A 16,520-nucleotide genomic window follows, 5' to 3' on the forward strand; every position below is an offset into this window, starting at 1 on the left:
TCATCATACCAGTTTAAAGACAATTTAAAAGCAGCAAGAGAAGAGCAGTTAGTTACATGTAAGGGAGTTCCTATAAGACTGTCAGCTGATTTCTCAACAGAATTTGCAGGCCAGAAGGGATTGGCACAAAATATTCAAATGATAAAAAGCAAGGACTTACAACCAAGATCACCTAGCAAAGCTATCATTTAGAATCAAAGGACAGATAGAGTTTTCCAGACAAGAAAAAGCTAAAGGAGTTCATTACTGCCAAGCCAGTATTACAAGAAATGTTAAATGGACTTTTTTAAGGTGAAAAAGAAGAAAAACGTAGATGTGAATAATAAAACAACAATACATATCATATCAATAATCACTTTAAATGTAAAGGGATTAAATGTTCCAATCAAAACATAGGTGACTGAATGAGTAAGGAAAATAAGACTCATACATATGCTGTGTATAAGAACCAACTTCAGATTGAAAGACACAGAGACTGAAAGTAAAGGGATGGAAAAAAATATTTCATGCAATGGGGAAAAAAAGCTAGGCTAGCAATACTTATTACAGACAAAACGACTTTAAAAGAAAAGATAGTCACATCATTATCATGACCATGCAAGGGGTCTCCTTTGTCTCTCCCCTTGAAATTACAACAAGTTGAATAGCTATACTTCAACAAGGATTTTCAGCCTAACGTACAAACACTTCTGAGAGATCTGCACATTGAAACATCTGAAGATGGGCAAACTGGGTTAACTAGGAGAAAGGAAAGGAGAAGAGCAGAGATGAGTGCCACAGAAACAGCACAGAAATCACAAGGAGAGGGGAGGAATCAGGTTGCTGGGTATAATCTCATTAGCCCTGAGCATTCCTGCCTGAGTGATTAACGTATATTATACTTGAGCCCAGCCACTCAGCAGGAGGTGAGTGGCAGGCAGCAAGCGAAGCTTCTATATTTGCAGCTGCTCCCTATTGCTAGCATCACCACCTCGGCTCCACTTCAGATTATCAGGCATTAGATTCTCATAGGAGCACCGGTCTGTGGTGCCAGAAAAATTGGGGACTGCTGCAGTGATCTACTGGGGCAGAGACCAGAATACAGAAGTGCAACAGCTGTGTTCTAGTAACTGCTGCTGCCAGGCAGAAAACAAATTCACCTAGCCTGGCCAACTCTCCCTACCCACCCAGAACGCACTTTTCCGTATCTTCCCAGAACTAACAGCAGGCCTCAGAAAAAACTATCAGCAAGTGTCGGGCTACAAAGCAAAGTATCTACAGCCCAGACAACTGAAGACACAGCTTTTGAGAGGCAGATGCACACTGCTACTAATCCCAGTGATGGGTGGAGATACAGAGATAAGGCAACTGAGGTCTGGTAGTCACCATTACTAGGAAGAAAACAAAGCTGCAAACACACGAGCTGCTTCTCTCAATCTATCAAGGCTGGTCCCAGCATAGGCTATTGAGGCAGCACCGGCCCGTTAGGGGCTCAGAACCCCATCATCTATGACATTCTTGCACAGGGGTGGAGCCCAGGACCAAGGCAACCTGGTCACAGAGGAGACACCCACTTCTCCAGAGAATAAAGGGCAAATTTATTAATTCCCATAAATGCCCAAGTAGAGAAGTAATCCATCAAATACCATGAACAACCAAAGTAACAAAGCAGCTCAGAAAGAAAATAAATTATCTTCAGAAAACAAACTTAAAGACATGGAAATATGTGATTTAAATGACAGAATTCAAGATTGCAGTTCTAAAAGATACAAGAAAACTCAAGCAGTTTAATGAACTCAGAAATAAAGTTAGCAAACAAAAGGAATACTTTACCAAAGAGATTGAAACATAAAGAACTAAATAGAAATTCTAGAACTGAAGAATTCCAGAAAAGAACTGAGGAATGAAATAGCAAGCTTAAGAAATAAAGCTGACCAGGTGAAGGAAAGAATTAGTGATATCAAAGACAAATCTGGAAATGAAGCAGACAGAAGAAGAGAGAGACTTGAGAGTGAAAAAAAAAAAAAAGAACTCTACAAGAACTATTTGACACTGTCGGAAAAAGCAATATAAGAATAATAGGTTATACCAGAAGGAAATGAGAGGTAGTGGGGGAACAGAGAGCGTATTCAAACAAATAGTTGACAAGAATTTAACAAATCTAAGGAAAGAACTGGATCTTTGAATCCAAAAACAAACAGAACACCTAATTATCTCAATCCAAAAAGGCCCTCTCCGAGGTACATTATACTAAAACTCAAAAATTAATAACAGAATTCTCAAGGCAGCCAGGGAAAAGATAATGGTAGCCTCTAAAGGAAATCTTATTAGATTGATTTTTTAAGCAGAAACTCTACAAGTTAGGAGGTAGTGGAAACAAATATTCAAACTATTGAAAGAGAACTTATCAACTTAGAATAATTTATCCAGCAAAGTTATTCTTTAGATATGTAGGAGAAATAAAGACCTTTCCAGGCATACAGAAGCTAAGGGAATTTTCTGCCATGTAGCCTGCATTACAGGAAATAATGAAGGGGGTTATTCTATCTGAAACAAAAAAAGATAAAAAAAATATGAATAGGATGACTAACACAGAAGCAGGAAATTGCAACCCTTGTTTAGAATAGGGTATTATACACTTAAATATTACATAATGGTTAAAGGAGGTAACATGTTTAAAAAGAAGATGACAATAATAGCTACTGCAACTTGGAAATGAGCTTACAACATAAGTAAGGATAATTTGTGACAACAAAAACAAAAGGGAAGGAGGTAAAGTTCTGAATTTACAAAGAGGAATGGAGATTAAGATACATGCAGAAGAGAAAAGACAACTGTGCATATGAAACTTACTTTTACATAAACTTAATGGGAACCATACAAAAAATCCAGACCTGAGACATATAATGTAAAAAAGAAAGAACAGAGGGAAAAAATACAGAATACCAGAAAACTAAAAGCACACGTGGGCAAAGAAACAGTGGAGACACTGAGCTACCAAAAAACAAAAGATAAAATTGCTATAGGAAAACCTCATATATTAATAATTGTCCTAAATATAAATGGACCAAACTCACCAATAAAAAGACACAAAGTAGCATATTGGATCAAAACACAAAACCCAACCATATGCTGCCTTTAGGAGACATATCTCAGCTGCAAAGAGAAATATAGACTTAAAGTGAAAGGGTAGAAAACAGTACTTTTAAGCAAATGGCATCTAGAGAAGAATGGGTGTAGCCCACTTTTACAGATACATATATCTGCTGAAATAGTATTAGCATTCCTAGCCACAACAATTAGATAAGAAAACGAAATAAAGGGCATCCAAACTGGAAAGGAAGACATATTTTATATACACACGCACACACGTGTGTGTGCACACACACACACAACCCTAAAGATTCTACGAAAAAACTGTTAGGACAGATAAATTCAGCAAAGTAGCAGCATACAAAATTAATATTCTGAAGTTAGTTGCATTTTTATACAACAAAAATGGACTATCATAAAGAGAAATTAAGCAAATAATTCCATTTTAAAGTTACATCAGAAAAACAAAACAAAATACCTTGGACTGAATTTAACCAAGTAGGTAAAAGACATGTACTCAGAAAATTATAAGACAGTGAGATCAACAAAGAAATCAAACGATAATAAGTAAGAAAAAAAATCAAAAAAGTAAAATAACTGAGAGGAGTATAAACTGTGCTCATGGATAGGAAGTATTAACATTGTTAAAATGTTCATACTACCTAAAGCAATCTATAGAATTTAATGTTATCCCTATCAGATACCAATAACATTTTTCACTGAAGTAGAAAAATTAATTCTCAAATTTATGTGAAACCACAAAAGACCCTAAACAGCCACAGCAATCTTGAGAAAGAACAAAGTTGGAAGTATCACATTAACTGATAAAACAAGGCTATAATAATCAAAGTGCCTTGGTACTGGCACAAAAACAGACATAGGAATCAATGGAACACAATATAGAGAACCCAGATATAAGCATATGCCTATATGGTTAATTAATCTATGATAAAGCCAAGAATATACAGTGGTATAAAAACAATCTATTTAATAAATAGTGTTAGGAAAACTGAGCAGATACATGCAAAAAAAAATAATACTAGACCACCTTCTTACACCATGTACAAGGATAAATTCAAAATGAATTAAAGAGGTAAGTATAAGACCCGAAACCATAAAACTCTTAGAAGAAAACACACACAGTAAACTTTATGGCATTGCTCTACTAATATTTTTTCTGATATGTTACATTGGTCAACGGAAACAAAAGAAAAAAAATAAATGGGACTACATCAAACTAAAAAGATTTGCACAGCAAAGAAATCCATTAACAAATGAAAAGACAGCCTACTGAATGGGAGAAGATATTTGCCAGTGATACATCTGATAAGGAGTTAATATCCAAAAGTTATAAATAAGTCATACAACTTACCACAAAAACAAACCGTGTTTGTTTTTACTTGGCCATAAAAAAGAATGAAATCTTAACCATGTGGGACAACATGGATAGACCTAGAAGGTATTATGCTAAGTGAAATTAATTAAAATGGTCAGAGGGCCTGAATAGACATTTCTCCAAAGAGGACATAGAGATGGTCAGTATACACATGAAAAGATGTGCAACATCACTAATCATCAAAAAATGCAAAATTAAGCCACAATGAGATATTACCTCACACCTGTCAGAATGGCTATCATCAGTAAATCAACAAAGAACAAGCGTTGGTAAGGATGTGGCAAAAAAGGAACTGTTGTGCATTGTTGGTAGGATTGAAAATTGGTGCAACTACTATGGAAACCATTTTTGAGGTTCCTCAAAAAATTAAAAATTGAACTACCTTGTGACCCAGCAATTCCACTTTTAGGTATTTATCCAAAGAAATCCTAAACACTAATTTGAAAAGATATATGCACCTCTAAGCTCATTGCAGCATTATTTCTAATAGCCAAGATGTGGAAGCATCCTAATTACCCATCAGTAGGAGATTGGATAAAGAAGATGTGCACACATGTGGACCCACACATGCATGCATGCAGTGAAATATTACTTGGCCATAAAAAAAGAATGAAATCTTAACCATGTAGGACAACATGGATAGACCTAGAAGGTATTATGCTAAGTGAAATTAATTAGAGAATGGCAAACACCATATGATTTCGCTTACATGTGGAATCTGAAGAACAATGTATACTAAGAAAACTGATTGTTGCCAGATGGAAGGGGATTTGGGGAGCTGGGTTGAAAAGGTGAATAGTATAAGAAGTACAATTGATAGTTATAAAATGGGGCGTGTGTGTAAAGTATAGCATACTGAATATAATTGATAATATTGTAATAACTAGGTATGGTGCCAGGTGGGTACTAGACTTATCAAAGGATCACTTCATAAATTATATAAATATCTAACCATAACTGCTGCACACCTGAAACTAATAGAAAATAGTAGGAAATTTTAACTGTAATTGAAAAAAAAAGTCCTCACCCACTCCAGGGTATAACATCTGAATTACTTTTCTGTCACAGTTTAAGAAGGTGAGTCTTGGCAGGTAATCTTCCGAGCTAGTAAAATTAATTTGTCACCTTAGTTCACAAAATGTGCTCAATTTGGTAAACTTCACAGTTGCATTCTGTTTTTGCAAAACTAACACATTTGCATAAGTAGATTTTTTTCCACTTAGAATTACAAAAGGTTAGTCTGGCCTTAAAACTGGCAATTCAAAATGATTTTATATTTCTCTAATTTAAAATACACCTTTACATATGATTATGCTGTGGAAGATGATGAAAGTGGAGCCATATTAAAATAGAGCCAGAGTAGCCATTTCAGAACTGCCTTGCATGTCTTCTTTTCCTTATCTTCTGAGACGTCACTAAGAACTAGAATATCCTGTTTGTAAAGACTGATGAAATCGGACTTTTCCAACGACTGAATTGCTAACCAGTGAATGAGGTACATGTGTAGCCTTTAGCTTGATGACCAAATCTCAAGCCAGTCTATGAAATACAAACCTAAACTTACCTCATGTAGTACTAATGAACTCCTCTTTAGCACAACTTACCTCATCTTCCTCTCTTTTTTCCCTAATATCTTTCTGACCCTTTCCTTGAAGTTGAGGTGGGTGGGACACTATTTGGGCTTCTGCTAGAACCTATACTTCCTAATTTGCAATTCTTTTGAACCCAAATTAAGCCTTTTTGTTCAATTATCACCTTCTAGATTTTTATGTTGATGGTGTCCTATGTCTCTAACATTACAAATCTCAATAGAAATTTACAACGAGAAAAAAAAAATCATCGATGGTTAATAAATACTTTTCAGTCACCATTTTGCCTTACAGAAGAGATTCCTTATGGATATAAATAAACTTTGTTTCCAAGTTAGGTTAAAAAAGTAGAGAACTTTAAAGGGTTGCATATTAGTCTTAGGTAAGACTTCTAAAGTTTTTAAATCTTTTGGCACATTTAAAATACAGCATGATTAATTAAACTTAGATGGCAGTCAACTTAAAAAAATTATCTGTGTTTCTGATCCTCTCTTTTTTTAATTAAGTTTATTGGGTAACATTGGTTAATACAGTTACATAATTTTCAGGTGGAAATTATAATTTGACATCTGTATATTCTATTGTGTGATTACTACCCAAAGTCCAGTTTCCTTCAGCTACCATATGTTTGATCCTCTCTACCGACTTCAGCCTCCCCCTACCCCCTTATATTTGACCCCCTTTAACCATCTACCTACCCACTCCTCTCCCACTCCCTACCCTCTGGTAATCATGTTCATCAGTCTCTGTTTGTCCTGTTCATTTGCTGCTTTTAGGTTTATATCCCACATATAAGTAATACCATGTTGTTTTCATCTTTTTCTGTCTGGCTTATTTCGCTCAGCATGATTATCTTGAAGTCCATCCATGATGTCACAAGTGGCAGTATTTCATCTCTTCTTATGGCTGAGTAATATTCCATTGTATATATGTACCCCAGCTTCTATATTCAGTCATCTATCGTAGGACACTTAAGTTGCATCCGTTTCCTGGCCACTGTGATTAATGCTGCTATGAACATCAACGTGCAAGTATAGTTTTGGATATATTTTTAGGTCATTAGGATAAATACCTGATAGAAGGATTGCTGGATCATATGGTAGATGAATTCTTGGTTTTTTGAGGAAACTCCAAACTGTTTTCCATAGTGGCTGTGCCAATTTGCAGGCCCACCAGCAATGTGTGAGGGTTCCTTTTTCTCCGCATCCTCTCCAACATTTGTTACTACTTGTCCTGTTGATTATAGCTATTTTAATGGATGTGAGATGATATCTCATTGTGGTTTTGATTTGCATTTCCCTAATACCTAGTGGTGATGAGCATCATTTTATATGTTTGTTGGCCATTTCTGTGTCTCCTTGGGAGAAGTGTTCTGGTACGCTGCCCATTTTTAATTGCATTGTTTGGGGCTATTTTTGTTGTTGTTATTGAGTTGTATGAATTCTCTGTATATTTTGGATATTAGGCCCTTATCAGAGGCATTACTTACAAATATATTTTCCCATTCGGATGGTCACATCTTTACCTTGCTGATGTTTTCTTTTGCTGTGCAAAAGCTTTTTAGTTTGATGTAATCTAATTCGTTTATTTTTGCTTTTACTTCCTTGCCTTTGAGGTCAAATTCATAAAATTCTCTTTAAGTCCAAGGTTCTTGAGTTTAGTCCTTATGTTTTCTTCTATGCTTTTTATCGTTTCAGGCCTTATGTTCAGGTCTGTAATCCATTTTGAGTTAATTTTGGTGTGTGATGATAGGTAAGTCTAGTTTCATTCTTTTGCAGGTGGCTTTACAGTTTTCCCAGTACTATTTATTGAAGAGGCTTTCTTTTCTCCATTGTATGTTTTTGGCACTTTTAACGAAAATTATGTGCCCATATAAACACAGGTTAACTTCTGGACTCTCGATTCTATTCCACTGGTCTGTGTGTCTGTTTCTCTGCCAATGCTGTGCTGTTTTGATTACTGTCACTTTGTAGCAGAGTGATGCCTCCATCCTTGTTCTTTTTTTCTCAGGATGGCTTTGGCGATTTGGGGTCTTTTGTGCTTCCATACAAATATGATTTTTTGTTCTTTTTAAAAAATGCTAGTGGGATTTTGATAGGGATGGCATTAAATCTGTATAATGCTTTAGATAATAAGGTCATTTTAATGATGCAGATTCTTCTAATCCAAGAACACAGAATATCTTCCCATTTCTTTGTATCTTTTTCTATGTCTTTTAAGAGGATCTTATAGTTTTCATCATACAGGTCCTACACATGTATCATTAGATTTATTCCTAGGTATTTTATTCTTTTTGTTGCAATTGCAAAAGGATTCTTTTTTTTCCACTTCGTTTTCTAACAGTGCATTATTAGAGTATAAGAACGCTATGGATTTTTAAATGTTGATTTTGTATCCAGAAACTTTACAGTGTTTGCTTATTGTTTCTAGGAATGTCCTTGTTGAGTCCTTAGGGTTTTTTATATAGAGAATTGTCATCCACAAATAGTGACGTTTGACTTAATCACTTCCTATTTGGATGCGTTTTATATTTTTCTCTTGACTGATTGCACTTGCTAGGACCTCCAGTGTTATATTGAATAACAGTGGTGAGAGCAGACAGCCTTGTCTTGTTCCTGATCTTAGAGGAAAGGTTTTTAGTTTTTCACCATTAAGTATAATATTGTCCGAGGGTTTGTCATAGATGGCCTTTATTATGTTAATGTACTTTCTATACCAATTTTGTTAAGTCTTTTGATCATAAATGGATACTGAATCTTGTCAAATGCTTTTTCTGCATCTGTTAATATGATCAAATGATTCTTATTACTTTGTTTATGTGGTGTATCACATTAATCGATTTGCATATGCTGAACCATCCCTATGTCCCTGGGATGAAACCCACTTGATCATGGTGTATAATCTTTTTATTTTATTATTTTATTTTATTTTTTTAAATAATCTCTTTATTATGTTGCTGTATTCGGCTTGCTAATATCTTATTTAGGATTTTTGCATCTGTGATCATGAGAGATATTAGTTTTTAGGGTTTTTTTGTGTTATCTTACGAGGTTTTAGTATCAGGGTAATATTGGCTTCATAATGAGTTAGGAAGTTTTGCCTCCTCTTTGCTTTTTTTGAAGTGTTTGAGGAGAATAGGTATTAAATCTTCTTTAAATGTTTGGTAGAATTCATTGCTGAAGCCATCTGGTCCTGGACTTTTGCTTTTTGTTAAGTTTTTGATGATTGTTTCAGTTTCCATACTGCTGATCGGTCTATTTCGATTTTCCAGTTCTTCTTGATTCAGTCTAGGAAGGTTTATCTTTCTAAGTACTGGTGCATTTCTTCTAGGTTATTAAATTTGGTGTTATATGCATTTTTATAGTATTCTTGTATGATCCTTTGTATTTCTGTGATGTCTGTTGTAATTTCTCCTCTTTCATCCCTGATTTTGTTTGTGTCCTTTCTCTTTTTTCCTTAGTGAGTCTAGCCAGGAGTTTGTCAGTTTTATTAACCTTCTCAAAGAACCAACTCTTTGTTGCATTTTTTTCCCTTTCTTCCTTCCTTTCCTTTCTTTTCCTTTCTTTTCTTTTCTTTTCTTTTCTTTTCTTTTCTTTTCTTTTCTTTTCTTTCTTTCTTTCTTTTTTGGTTTATTTATTTGTTTTCAATTTCATTTAATTCTGCTTCGATTTTTATTATTTTTCCTACTGCTTATTTTAGGCTTCATTTGTTCTTTATTTTCTAGTTTTTTAAGATGAAGTATTAGATTATTTGGGTTCATTCTTGTTTTTTGAGGTAGACCTGTAATGACATAAACTTTTATTACTCCTTTTGCCATGTCCCAAAAGTTTTAATATGTGGTACTGTCATTATTCATTTCTATATATCCCTTAAAATCATGTTTTATTTCTTCTCTGACCCAGTCATTCTTCAGTAGCATGTTGTTTAATCTCCATGTATTTGTGGTTCTTCCTGCTTTCTTTTTGCAGTTGATCTCCAGTTTCAAAGCATTATGATCAGAGAATATGCCTGGTATGATTTCAACCCTCTTATATTTGTTGAGGCCATCTCTGTGTCCCAGCATGTGGTCAGTCCTTGAGAATGTTCCATGTGCAAGAGAAGAATGTATAAGCAGCTCTTTTGGGATGGAAGGCTCTGTAAATGTCGATTATGTCCAATTGGTTTAATATGTCCTTTAAGGATGCTGTTTCCTCATTGATTTTCTGTATGGATGCTCTGTCCATATCCGACAGTAGGGTATTTAAGTCCCCACTATGATAGTGTTTTGGTCTGTTTCTCCCTTTAGTTCTATTAATAATTACTTTACATATTTCGTGGCTCCCTGTTTGGGAGCATAGATATTAATAAATGTTATGTCTTCTTGGTGCATGATTCCCTTTATCATTATGAAGTGTCACTCAGTATTTTTCTTTACATTTTTATTTCGAAGTCTGTTTTGTTCGATATTAGTACCACTATTCCTGCTTTTCTCTGAATGTCATTTGCTTGAAATATCATTTTCTCCCCTTTCACTTTCAGTCTATATTTGTCTCTGGAACTAAGGTGTGTCTCCTGGAGACAGCATATGGTTGGGTTTTATTTTTTTTGGTCCATTCTGCAACTCTGCCTTTTTTATTTGTGAGTTCAGTCTGTTTGCATTTAGGGCGATCATTGAAATATGAGGTGTTTCTATAACCATTTTATCTTTTGATTTCTGGTAGTTCTTGTTCTCACTGCTTCCTTGTCCTTGTGTTTTGAGGGTTTTTTGTTTTGTTTTGGGTTTTGTGAAATTTCCTTCTGGTCCTTCTTATTTTTGTATACTTCAGTTCTGAATCTTTGGTGTGTGGTTACCATCACAGATATAGTGAGGATAGTTACATATGTATATATTCCATTTTCTTCTGCACATGCCTTATCTCCACTTCCCTTTGCAAATTTGGATCTTTGAATCCTCCCCTTTTCTGTTTTGTCTCAATTTGTCCCTATGTATGCTGAATGTTCATTACTATCTTGCAATAACAGATCTCTTCTTATTCTTTAAACTTACAATACCTTATTCTTCCTAAGGGTCGCACTCCTCTGCTTTTGTTTGCCTGCTAGTTTCCTTAGTCCTAGTTATGCTTTTTGGGTTTTTTTTTTTTTCAATTTTGTTTTAGGTGAGCTGACCCCTTTTGGTATTTCCTGTAGTGCTGGCCTCGTAGTGGAGAATTCCCTCAATTTTTGTATGTCTGGAAAGGTCTTTATTTCTCCTTCATGTTTAAAGAGCTTAGCTGGATGCATTATTCTTGGCTGGTAGTTCCTTTCATTTAATAATCTGAATATTTTATTCCACCCCTTTCTTGCTTGTAAAGTTTGTGCTGAGAAGTCCGATGATAATCTATCTAATGGGTTTTTCTTTATAGGTTACCATCTTTTCTATGGCTGCTCTGAGAATTCTCTTTTTCATTGATTTTTGATAACTTTAATACAATGTGTCTTGGAGAAGGCCTCTATGGGTTGAGATAATTGAGATTTGGGAAATTCTCATCAACTATTTGTTTGAAAATGCTTTCTAATCCCCGCTTCTTTTCCTCCCATTCGAGAATTCCCATTCTTATGTTTCTTCTCATGATGGTATCAGGTAGTTCTTGTATTTCTCTTTCATTTTTTTTCCCTTTGGTTTCTCTCTTCTTCCTTCTGATTTATTTCTAGATATCTGTCTTTGATATCACTGATCCTTTCCTCTATTTGGTTGACTCTATTTCCCAAGCTTGCTATTTCCCTTTCAACTCTTTCAATGTTTTCTTCATCTCCAAAAGTCCTATATGGTTCTGTTTGAGGATTTCACTCTCCTTGCTAATAAACTCATTCTACTAATCTAGTTTTTTTTTTTTCAATTTTTGGAATTGTTGATATGAATTATTTTGGATCTCATTGAGTTTTTTCCAAAGTACCATCCTGAATTCTCTGTCATTTAAGTTGTATATTTCCATGTCCTTGAGCTTATTTTCTGGAGATTTTTCTCTTTCTTTCTGAACTACCTTGTCCCCATGGTGGTTCATGGTGTTTATGGACTTTTTCTCCTTTTGGGCATTAATGAAAGTGTATTCTGCTTTTCTTTTTTTCCCCCAGAAAGAAGATCTATTATATAAAGGTCTCTTTTCAGCCTACTGCTGCCAAGATGTTTTTCTTTTTGTTTCCAGTAGGTGGCGTCTTAGCCTCTTGGATCCCTGCTTTGTATAAAGATTTAATAATGCTTTTTTTTTCCTTATAAATATTCAATGACACTTGCTACCTTTAGTTTCAGTCCCTGTCAGTGTTAGCGATAGTTTCGATAGCGTTTGCTCAGATTCCCCTGGGGCTCCACAGTGTTAAGTTTTGGAGGATGTGGGGAGAAGTGCCCTCTAGGTTAGAGAATGGGAGCTGTGGCACAGCCTGGCATTTTGTAACCCCAAGCTGGTAATAATCAGCTGTTGCTTCTCTGCTTTCTGCCCTGATCCATGGGCAGTGCTGCTGCATGGAGCTCACAGCTCTCTCAGGCAGGGCTGTTCAGGAGACCCACCACCTCTGTCCTTACTTATTCTCCTCCCCCTCCTCCTGCAGGGAACTCAGGTTGCCAGAGGCTGCTTCTTTGTTTCTCCCTGTCTACCACCCAACTCTCACAGTTCTAACATGTGGTATTCAAACGTGCTCACGTGAAGGTCAGGTGTTGTTTGTTGAAATTTAAATGTTCAGCTTATTGTTATTTCAAGGGGACAGATCTGGGGACATTTATCACTCCCTATTGCTCTTGACGTCACTCCCAGATGGTTTTCTCAAAGTCATTTTTTTAAAGTGATGAGCAAATGTTATTTTATTTTATGTTTACAGTAGTCTTCCCCAAGAATAAAGGTGACATTTATCTCGAGTTTTTTATATAGAAAGATGTTAAAAATGAATGAAAGCTTTCATCTTATATGAGATATTTAATATACCTTTTATAATTAGGTTACTTTATTATGGTAACAGTTACCAACTTTTATAAATTATATACTTTCATTTTTTTGAACTTATGACAAGTTAGAATAGAATATTACTGTTATTTACAGCTGCTTTATTTTATAAATTAATTTAATCCTTAGCTTTAAAAAAATTTATTGACTTGTTTTACTTATGTCTCTGATAAAATTTCATTGTTTTCTTCTCTCAGAAAAAAATTAAAAGTTTTTAAAAGCAGAGGTTGAAAATTTTTGCAGGAACTGCCTGTATCATGGATTTTTTACCCAGAAATTACCTCTCATACTGCCAGAAATTCCATTAGATCTATTTAATTTAATGTAAACTCAAGAAATGCATATGGTGACATTTATAAATGGATATGGTTTTACCACATTAAGGAAGTCATCTCTTATTCCTAGACTGAATCAGCTGCACAAGTGAATGCATCCTTGTATCATTTTGAGTGTAGAATTGTTTAGGGGAGGTCAGAGGTCGGGAGTATGAGGATGGAGCTGGGGGCAACGAATCAGCACTGCAGCCCCTTAGACAGCATGAGGACAGCCCTCGAGTTGCTGGGACTCCCCTAGCCCTCTATTTCCCACTGGCAGAAGCTATAAGGAAGCCTATGGACAAGGAGTGTCTGAGTAATATCTGTAGGCTCTCAGCCTTGATTTGACTGAGTGTAGAAGGGAGAATGTGGGGCTGAGAGACAATGGATAAAAAACTGTCACTCCTAGGATCAGAGAAATATTTTTAAAAATATACTGACTTTTGTATCTTGCTCTTTCACCACATTTTTGTGATATATGACAAATTATTCAATAGTTCTAATATTGATTTGTGTTCCTTTTTCTTTAAAGAACATTTCTATATTTTTGTGTCTATGAAATTTGTTATTTTTGGAATTTTTTTTCTGAGAACATTGATGATTTTCCATCATCAAAGATATTTTGTGTCCTTCATTTCCTTTTTTATTTTTTAGTACAAACAAGTAGAGGTCAAATACCAGTAGCTGAGATGAGAAACTTTCTAAACCTTAAAAATTATGTTGTTAGAGGAAAAGTTGGAAATAATTTCTATGAATGCATTTTCATTTTTTTTTAAAGCTTGTAGAGATGAACTGTTTTGTTACCACCTGTCTAAAGTTAGGAGACAGTTGCTCCATTAAGATATTATCCTGTCTCCTTTTTTTGTAATTCACAGGACCTTAGTTGCATAGATTTAATAATAACTCTTTATTCATGATATGTAAATACCATTATGTTTTATCCCTCTTATTTTATTTTTAAAAATTATTTCTGTAACATTTTTAATGGTGCGTTGACTCCCTATGAACCCATACATAACCTAAGTAGAACACTGACAACAATTTACAGATCTATATCCTCTGCCTATCTCTTACCCTTCTTCCTCCACAAAGGTAACCACAAATCTGAATTTCGTATTTGTCATTTACTTCATTATTTTCTAGTTTTATCTCATTGTTATATATATAAACACATACATAAATCTGAGTGACATTTAATCTTGGTTATTTTTGAACTTTATAAAAAGGATATCATGTATAATGCTTATGTCGTCTTCTGGGGCATACTTTTTTCCTATTGAGCAATTTAACACAACTTATTTTTCTCTTCTGTGGGTGGACATTTAAGTTGTTTCCAGTTTTTTCATTGTTTACCAATGCTTCTATAAACATTCTTATACATGTATTTTAGTGTTTGTGTGCTTCATTTTCTTTTGTGGTTGAACATTGCTGGATCATAAGTATGCAAATACCAGGTTTAACCAGATTTTGCTAAGTTGTTTTTCAGAGTGATTATACTAATTGAGATTCCCACCAGGAATGTATGAGAGATTCTGTGGTTCTAAATCCTGTGATGTAGGTTCTATCTAAAATTTGGGTTTAGGGAACACTTCTTTGCCAGGTGTATTTAGGGTATTTGAATTCAGTTGCCATATTATTCTTTGTACCACAGCTCTAAGTGTTTTTTTTTCTTTCTATCTTTTTTGGTATTGATTGTTATGGTAATATTAGAAGTTTTCTACTCTACTACTGTCATTTTTGTGATTAACATGGCATTACATGTAAGTTTATCAAAGTCTAATATTAATTAATATTTTTACCCTCATCCAGGATAATATTAGCATAAATGAACTTAAACATTTTGAAATTTAAAACAAAATTTAAAACTTATGTTTACCTAATTTATGCTTCCATTGTTAAGTATTTTAATATTGTACAATTGAAAGTAAAAGTTACAGGGCACATTATTTTTGTTTTGTAGCATCACTGTTCATTTATATTTACCATTTTCTTTGCTCTTTATTTTATTTTGACTCTTGGATCTTGTATGTGGATAATCTTTCTTCCTCCAAAAGTATCTTTTCTATTTTATTAATTGTAATTTGTAAGTTAGTAAACTTGGTTTTGCTAGGCCAAAAAATGTATAATTGTGCATTTGTCCTCAAAGGACATTTTAACTGGGTATAAAATTTTACCTTGGCATTTTTGGTTTCCTCATTAGACAGATTACAGGATAGCATGCTCCTTGTTTGAGTTCCATCATTACCGTTAAGAGGACCATCTGTTAGTCTAACTGTTCTTCCTTTGAAGGTAATCTGTATTCTTCTGGCAGCTTTTTAAGAGTTTTTCTTTGATTTGTCTGCAGTTTTAATTTGATTGTGAGTGTGGATTTCTTTTTATATTGCTTAGAATTTGTTAGGCTACTTTTAATTTTTGCATTGAAGTATAACATTGGTTCTAGTACATTCTCAGCCATTAGCTCCTAAAATATTGTCTCTTTCCCATTCTCATTATAGGACAAGTTGAATTGACCTTGCATCTGACTTCATTAATTGGATCCTCTTTGTCTCTTACCTTCCTCTTTCATATATATTTTACTGTTCATCTTTCTGTGCTACATTCTGGATAACATCTTTTGACCTTCTTTTGAGTTCAGTAATTCTCTGTTCAGCTATGTCTAATCTTAAACATATTCATTGAGTTCATAATTTAATAGATTTTTTCTGTTCTAGAATTTTTAAATCTGTGTTACTTTTTACAATTTCTAGTTCAAAAATTTCAAGCGTATTTTCTGTATTTTGATGCATAGTAATTATATTCATTTTAAAGTCAATGTTGAGTAATTCTAAAATGTGAAATCTTTGAGATACTCTTTTATTTGTGTTTTTACTTATTGCTATTTTTCGCTCATGGTGTCTTATTTCCTTTTGTATCTGACTACCTTTGATTATGTGCTGGTCATTATATTTGAAAAAAATATATGCATGGTTGATTTGGCCTAGATGATGGCCGTTTCAGCAGTGATTTTAGATTTTTTTTTTTTCTTTTAGACATACAGAGGAGGTGCTACCAGTCCGGAATCACAGTAATCCAAATTTAAGGCTTAACCTTTCCTGGGCTACCTAGGTGACATAAAACTGAGTTGCAGGTCCCTACCTGGGTTTGCTTTTGGTACCTGCTTAAACTATTTTTGCTGCAAATACTTTTGTGACAAAAGCAA

At 34.4% G+C, this 16,520-nt stretch overlaps 1 protein-coding gene across 2 annotated transcripts in view; it reads left to right on the forward strand.

The window, feature by feature from the left end:
* MFSD14B (major facilitator superfamily domain containing 14B) overlaps nucleotides 1-16,520 on the forward strand; it is an 87,784-nt gene that overhangs the window by 32,268 nt on the left and 38,996 nt on the right. The window lies entirely within an intron of this gene.

Source organism: Rousettus aegyptiacus, unplaced genomic scaffold (genome assembly GCF_014176215.1).
Source record: "Rousettus aegyptiacus isolate mRouAeg1 unplaced genomic scaffold, mRouAeg1.p scaffold_m13_p_3, whole genome shotgun sequence".
Lineage (NCBI taxonomy): Eukaryota > Metazoa > Chordata > Mammalia > Chiroptera > Pteropodidae > Rousettus > Rousettus aegyptiacus.